The sequence below is a fragment of the Pipra filicauda genome, unplaced genomic scaffold, assembly GCF_003945595.2.
Source record: "Pipra filicauda isolate LSUMZ 115617 unplaced genomic scaffold, ASM394559v2 scaffold4_size7858003_pilon, whole genome shotgun sequence".
NCBI lineage: Eukaryota > Metazoa > Chordata > Aves > Passeriformes > Pipridae > Pipra > Pipra filicauda.
Window position 1 is genome coordinate 3678027 of NW_024104643.1, and position 7975 is coordinate 3686001.

The 7975-nt window shown below is 39.8% G+C and overlaps 1 long non-coding RNA gene across 1 annotated transcript; it reads right to left on the reverse strand.

The window, feature by feature from the left end:
* Window positions 1-5285: 5285 nt before the first annotated feature.
* LOC120324367 lies at window positions 5286-6764 on the reverse strand. Its single transcript, XR_005565634.1, has 2 exons — window positions 6403-6764; window positions 5286-5431 (listed from the first exon to the last, which is right to left on the reverse strand). It is a non-coding gene; the product is annotated as an uncharacterized LOC120324367 (long non-coding RNA).
* Between the last annotated feature and the right edge of the window lie 1211 nt (window positions 6765-7975).

The window sequence follows — 7975 nt, forward strand, 5'->3', positions numbered from 1 at the left end:
AAGAAAATTGCTGCATATTTTTTTATACAATAATCTTAATCTTAACTGAATTAATGGAATTTACAACAGAAATTTGTTTAGTCATGGAGCAGCACTTGCTTTATTCAGGCTTGTAATTTTGTTCAGCATTACCACAAATTTCAATATAATACAGAATCCCATAGATGAAACTATCCTAATGTTGTCCACTACTGTCATCTGATACTTGTTTGGGTTTGTACTACTAGAGTAAAGTGCCCAATGGTGTAATTGTTGTAATATTGGAAGAGCGAGAGACAAATATTTACTACCTGGTCTAATCAATAATGTAACAGAGGGATGAGACAACTGATATCTCAGTGTGTTTTAGCTATCAGACATTCAAAGTGATCAATGATAAACAAGAAGTAGGGTACTGTGATATCACCAATTACTCTGAAAAATCCAGTGCAGAAATTAGAAACTGTGTGGTGAAAGGAAGATACCAGTTTCCTGTGGACAGACCTTAAATTCGTGCTTTCTTCTGGCTTCTTCAATAAACTGTAAATTTATAAATTTAAATGAGTCTGAAAACAAGTGGTCTGGGTGTAGTTTTCACTATTATTCACGTCTTTATGCGTCTTAGGTGGGAATCAATTTGTATAACAGATTTCTACATCATAGATATCTTATCAGGCTAGGCTGATAAATGGAGAGAAAAAAAACCTCAAACACATTTAGGGGGCACCTCATCTGCTTTAGACTTTAGGATGAGATGAATGATACACAGAAAGTGTTTATTTTTCTCCAGCAATTACAAAAGGGAGTGAGTTCAGATGTAGACACCTTTGTTGTAGACATCGCATTTGGTTGGCTGAATTAGACTCTGTCTGTGTTTTATAAAAGGAAGGGAAAGACAACAGCAAAATCCTCCTCTTTTGTTTCACTGATGAGCACACATGAGGCACTATGTCACTAAGGAATTAGTCCTTTAGTAAAAGCAAAACATTAGCTTTCCATGTAAATCAAGCTTCAGTAAAAAGAGTGGATTATTGCTGAATATACTGAATAATGATCAGGAGCACATACCACACTGTACAGCAAGGACCTTGCTTTAATTGAATTGCAGAAAAGGTGTTACATGTGAAGATATTTTTGAAAGTGGGCTTCTCTGGCCATGTTTTTCTTCTATAGAGACTTGCGCAAGAAAATTTTTCATCCATATCACCATGTGGTACAGGTGGGAAGAACGTAATTTTTCTTTATTCACATGGAATCCCAGGTCATTGGCAGTATTATTCAGCCTTCTGAATGTTTCTCTACTCCAAATGGCAAAACATTACAGTCTTTTGATATATTTTTTGTTTGACTATTGATACCACTACCAAAAATGTTAGCATAAGGATTATGTCAGACTGAATTTCTGCATATTCTGTGTTTTGGGTCATATTGCTCAAAAACCTATTCAGCCTGGGATTTGCAGTCCAGGTCAGAAAATAAGCATTCTGAGTTTCTTATGTGTTCCTGTTCTGGCCATGGTTTCACATTTGGGAGAATTCAGTGGCTCTTGGTGCATGCTAGAGAGCAGCTTGGAGCCATTTGCAAACTCTTCTTAAGGCTGTATCTCCAGAACAGAACTGACATCTGTTTTATTTCCAAATTCCAACTGTAATCCTTCTATGGGTTCAGAAAATGACAGAAGAATCATGAAAATAGAAGTCATTCAAGGTCATTGTTCAGCCTGGAGCAGAGAAGGTTCCAGGGAGACCTTATAGCACCTTCCTCTGTCTAAAGGGGACTACAGGAAGGCTGGAGAGGGACTTATAAAGTGATGTAATGATAGGAGAATGGGTCATTTTCTTCTTTAAACTGGGAGTTGGTTTATTAGGAAGAAATTCTTTACTGTGAAGGTGGTGGGACACTGGAACAGGTTGCCCAGAGAAGTTGTGGATGCCTTATCCCTGGAAGAGTTCAAGGACAGGCTGGATAGGGCTCCAAGCAACCTGGTCTACTGGTAGGTGTCCCTGCTCATGGCAGGGGGACTGGATCTCTAGGGTCCTTCCAACCCAAACCATTTTATGATTTTATGATTAGCCTAAAAAACTACCACTTCTGGATTTTGAAATTTCATGAACTTCAATTTTCTGGAAGAATATTCTGGAGAATTATCAGTACATGATTGAGCCTTTCAGGGTGTAGAACTATGGTACTGTCTTGCGTTAAAATAAGGTGAAGTGGAGGGAGAGTCCCAGATGCCTAGACCCTTGGCAATCCAGGGTGTCTCAGAGGGCTTCACACATTGACAGACTCACATGCTCCCACTGATCACCTCTAGTGATAAGGGGTGATAAAAGATTGTAGCCTTAGCTGCTTACTAGAGCTAATTTTTGGATAGAATACTGTTAAATTAGAATAGGGCCTTGCTAGCTTATGCTACCTTACATACAGGACATGGTTAACTTTATAATGAGGATTCTAGCAGAAGCAAAAACCTTGGAGTTGTGATAAGGAGCTTTGAAAGAGACCTTGAAGATTGATAAAGGGGGGCTCCAAGAGAAAGAGATAAGATGAAACCAGTTTTGAGGTGAGTGGCCAGTGCCAGCTCATCATTCTTTGCGAAGGTGAAGAGTTCAGAGCCGAGGAAGGCTCTTACTTCATCCAAAAGACCCCCAAATGAAGACCCCCAAGGGGCATTCCGAGGCAGAGTTGTAGGAGTGGTGTATGTTAATGATTTCCCCTCCCAATTTTCAGGAATTTGCTGACACAGCTAATGCATATGTAACACTACTAATGTATATGTAACACAACTAATGCATATGTAACACTGTATCACATAAAAGAAGCTGAACAAAGGCAATGGGTGTGCATGTTTGGCAAAATTATTCCCCATGCACCCGGTGCTATAAATAAACACACCTGCTTCAATACTCTTTGTGAGTTTTGGGGTTTGTTTCCGCAAGTCACTAGTATTGATCCTGTGCTATGTAAAGGATGTATCTCAGGGACACACATAACAGAAATTTCTCAGCGACTTGTTCTGGGTCTGCCTTATTTATATCAGAGGCATGGAAACAGAGCACCAGAATTTGGCTTGCTATTTTTAAAATGCCCACAAATAAAAGCTAAATACTGTCATTTTTATTATAAATTAGTGGACCTGAATCACAAAAACTCAGTCAGACTTTAAAACATCTATGTTCCTATCAATTTCAAGTCATGCTACTAAGTCACACTATTCAATGAAGTGTTCTGAGTTAATTAAAAGTGATGGGAAAGATTTTTTTTCTCCAATAATGTCATTCTCTCTTTCAGCCAACTAAACTCTAAATGCTTAACCGTGTATTTGACCTCCTACAATCTATCACTCAACTTGAAGAAATGCCACTTTTCCCAACAATCACTCAAGATTCTTGGACATATGGTGTCTCTTTCTGTAATTTCATTCGATCTTGATAAAAGCCAAACCGTTAAAGTTGTTTTTTTTTTTTCCCAGGAAAAAATAGCCTCAAGGGAACGTTTGTTTGAATGATACAACAGTATCATCAAGTTACCAAAGACTTAAATACTAGAGACAAAACTGTGTCAGGTGGAGCTGACGATTTTAAGCATACTCTTTTGATTTAAAACAAGCTTGAATTTTTTTCCTTTTCCTGGTATATATTACAAGACATTGGCTCTAATTGTTTCTGCAGATGTGTTTGTTTTAGGACTAGATTTTTTTCCTTATAAATGGGTCTAGAACATAGTGTTGTCTTTGCCTTGAAAACAAAGTCTGCAGCTGACAAGATATCTTTTCCTGGTGATGTGACCTGAACCACACAGACATATTAGATTTCATTTTCAGCTACAAATATTGTTCACAATCTATGAAATTCCATGTGTAGATGATTTCAAAATTAGTATATCTGGTCTAGCTGAGATGGAGTTAATTTTCCTCATAGCAGCCCTCACAATGCTGTGCTTGGTATTGGTAGCTAGAAAGGTGTTGATAACACACCAGTGTTTTGGCTACTGCTGGGCAGCACTGACACAACATCAGCACTGTCTCTCCAACATTACTCCCCAACCTCCCTTCCCTGCACAGTAGGCTGGGGATGAGCAAAATCTGAAATAGCTGACCCCAACTGACTGAAGGGATTTTCTGTACCACATGATGTCTGCTCAAATATAAAAATTAAGAAAAGAGAAGTGGGGAGCATTTGTTATTTACAATGTTTGTCTTCTCAGTCAACCACTACATGTGCTGAAGCCCTGCTTCCTGGGAAGTGCCCAGACATCACTTGCTGATAGGAAGTAGAGAATAAAATTTATTTTTTTTTCCTCCTTTTCTTGCATGTGCAACCTTTCTCTTTTGCTGTAGTAAACTGCCTTATCTCAACCTATGCATTGTTTTCCACCTTATTTTCTCTCCCCTTTCCAGCTGAGAAAGGGAAGTAATAGAGCAGCTTGGTGGGCACCTGGTGCCCAGCCAGGGTCAATCCACCACAATGAGTAAGACCAGGCATATACTGCATATAGAGCATATACTGCTGACATGTCTTGGTGATACTATAAAGCCCTATGAGATGACTTCTTTTGACTTAGCATGATAGTTGTCATTTATGCGTTTAATTTTTTTGGTGCAGCACTCATTTGAATCATTAGGTACCACTAGTGTGACAGAAGAATTCATGACTTTTGAAGGATTTGTTAGTCAGTTTAAATTACACCCCTATGTGTGATTTTTCTGGATGATTAATGTCACAATGTTTCATCTTGTAGTATTAAAAAGGAAAAAAAAAGAAAAAGTACCCCTAGACAATGTTCTAACTGTCCTTAACTAATCTTTAAATCCTTCAATGAGGTTGACCTAAATTACAAAGTCACTTGCTTACTATGTTGTTGCGATATCCCATGGCTATAACAATACAACTGTCAATCTCAAAAGTGAAGTTTATGTATAGAAAACCAGGAACTGGGCCATGATTTTAGAACCTGCTTCCATGATGGATCAGAATGACCTCAAACTTCATCAATACTGTTAAATGTTAAACCTATTTTTTATCTTAACTTTATAGTAATAATGTAATAAAAAGAATCATGTAAATTACTTCTCTGAGTATAAAGGGTGTAGGAAAAACTTCAGACAGTTTTTTCTATGTGTTTAATATGTAAGGTATGATATTATGATATGAATTGAATTTGGCTAAAGTTTTTATTTTGGACAGCAGACAATGGATTATGTAATTAAATGCAGCAAAAGTATTGATGGAAAAGCAGGGTAGAGTCTGTGAAGGAATGCTGTAGTGTCCATCAATTCTTTAAGAGAGCTAAGGAGGAGACTTGGAAAATCCACCCACTGCTTTAATCATTCCACCTGGCATCTGTCATGGGTCTTGTTTTAAAAGAAATGTGTATTCATGAAGACAGAGTTCCTTGTAAAAACAGACTACCTCCGTGTTGTTCTGAATCATCTCTGTTTCAGGCTTAGCATCTATAACAAAACAAAAAAACTCCAAAAAAATAGTTGTAGGAATTTTAAAAAATACTATAAAGATACATTTACTGTTTTTCTGACAAGATAGAGATGTACACAGCCTTTGCAGTGTGCTAGCATCTAACATTATGAATTAGGGTGACCAGTGGCTGCATTGCCCTTCAGGTTTTTTTTCAACACCCACCAAGAATAATCTTCTCCATAACTTAGGCACTGAAGTGAGACTGACAGGCCCATAGTATCCAGGGGAATCCTTCTTGCCCTTTTTTAAAACTGTGACAATGTTCACCAGTTTCCAGTCAACTGGGACCTCTCTGGATTGCCAAGATAGTTTAAAAATCAGTGGAGGATGCATCCTGATGATATCAGCCAGCTTTTTAAGCACTGAATCCCACGAGGCCCCATAGATTTGTAGGGATCTAGTTGGAGCAGCAGATCCTCACAACTTCAGGGTTAACTGGGAGTTTATCATTCTCACAGCCATGGTCTTCCAGCTCAGGGCATGGGACCCCCTTCATCTGTCATCAGTGTTGAAGACAGAGGCAAAGAAAGCATTAAATATCTCTGCCTTGTCTCTGTCCCTGTTTGTGAGGTGACCATCCTTATCCTGTAATTTTGGCACTACCTTTTACCATTAATGCATTTTAAACCCCCTCTTTTTATTATCTCCCACAGTTCTTGCCAACTTCAAATGAGCTTTGGCCACATGAATTTTCTTCCTACAGTGGTGAGTAGCATCTCTGTACTCCTCTCACATCACCTGACCATGCTTCCACTGGGCATACATCTATTTTTGCCTTATCTCCAAGATTCCTGCTCAGTCAGCCTGGCCTCCTGCCTCATCTGCTTCACTTCCAGCATTTAGGGATTGCCTGTTCATGGGCCCTTAGAAAGCAATACTTAAAAAGTGACCACCACTAATGGACCCCAGCACCTTGAAAAGCATTTTCCAAGCGGACTTTACTTACTAGTTCCCTGTGCAGCCTGAAGTCTACTCTCCTCATGTCCAGGGTTGAAATTTTGCTGGCACTTTTCCTCCCATCAACAGATTTTAAACTTGATTGCTTTGTGGTCGCTGTGGCCAAGAAGGCCACCAATCTCCATTTCACTCATGAGACCCTCTCTGTTAACAAGCAACAAATCAAGGAGGGCTTCTTTCCTCGTTGGCTCTTGTAGTACATGTACCATGAAGTTGTCATCGAGGTGTTTTAGGAATTTTCTGGATCTGTTTGTGCCAGCTGTGTGATGCACCCAGTTAATTTCTAGCTAGTTGTAGTCACCCATGAGGACAAGGGCAGATGATTAAGAGGTATCTCTTAGTTCCTTAGAGTAAGTCATCGGTGTCATCGTCCTAGCTAGGCAGTCCATAGTAGACTCCCATGATGACATCTGCCCAGAGGCTCTCAACTGTGACATTGCCAACTCTAAGCTCCAGCCCTTCCGTTACATACAAAGCCACCCCCCAGCCTCACCTGCCCTGCCTATTCCTCCTGAAGAGCCTCTAACCATCCAACATGGCACTCCAGTCACAGGCACTCCAGTCACTGCATGCATTGGTATAGAAACATTTCAGATGTGGTTCATTGTAGCCAACACCTCATGGAGCAGATTGAGGGATCCCACTAGCATTCACTTCCTCGAGTTTTGGTGCACCATCCCACTGCCTTTCACTGGAAAGCCTGGTTTTGTCCCTTTATCCTTACAAACTAGTTTAAAACTCTGTTAAATTTTATGGGAAAGTCTGGTTTGTTTTGCAAAGGTAACATCTCCAAATAGATGTCCATGTTTCCAGGAGATTCTATTTGTCATATCACACCTGCATGTTCACTGAAAGGGCTTTGTAGTACTGTCCTGAAACCTTTCCAAAAACTTGTCAGTATGAAAGAGTTACTTAGCATCACAAAATGTCCTAAGTTCATTAAAAACAGTAAGAAGGCTGCTGTCTGTCTTCCTGGAGTCAAGGGACAGGTCCTACAAAACCAAATTCTTTCCCTGAAATAAGGTCAGGAATTTTATGAAAATGTATCATTTTTTATTGGCACAAAAAGCTTCTTTCAGGGTGAGAGGTTACAGGAAATGTCTTAGAGATACAAAGAAAATGGATGGAAAGTCTCAGGTGGAAGGCTGAGTGAGACCAATTGGCAGCTGGGTGTGAGCCAGCAGTGGCTGCTGTGATGCCAGGACAGAAGCATAAGGACTTTACCAAAGAGGGATGTGCAGCTTCTCAGAGAAGACCTTCCCTAGCTTGGCATCTGTGGCCTGTAGTCCCTGTTCAGAAGGGAAAAATGAATAGTTTTATGATGGGCTGGAGTTTTTGTGCGACTTACTTACTTAGATTTGTTGGGGAAATTCCTCGTCAAGAGTTAGGGAGCCAGCTGATGCTCTGTTAGTCAGATGGAGAACATCTCCTGAAAAGGACTGTCAATGGTACTTGGCTGCATCTCAAAATATCTGGGAAAAGCAGATTCAGCCAGTCGAAAAAGAAAGGACTGAGAACCGTGGAGGATTTAAGGGAGCAGTGTCTCTATTCTCATGTAATGC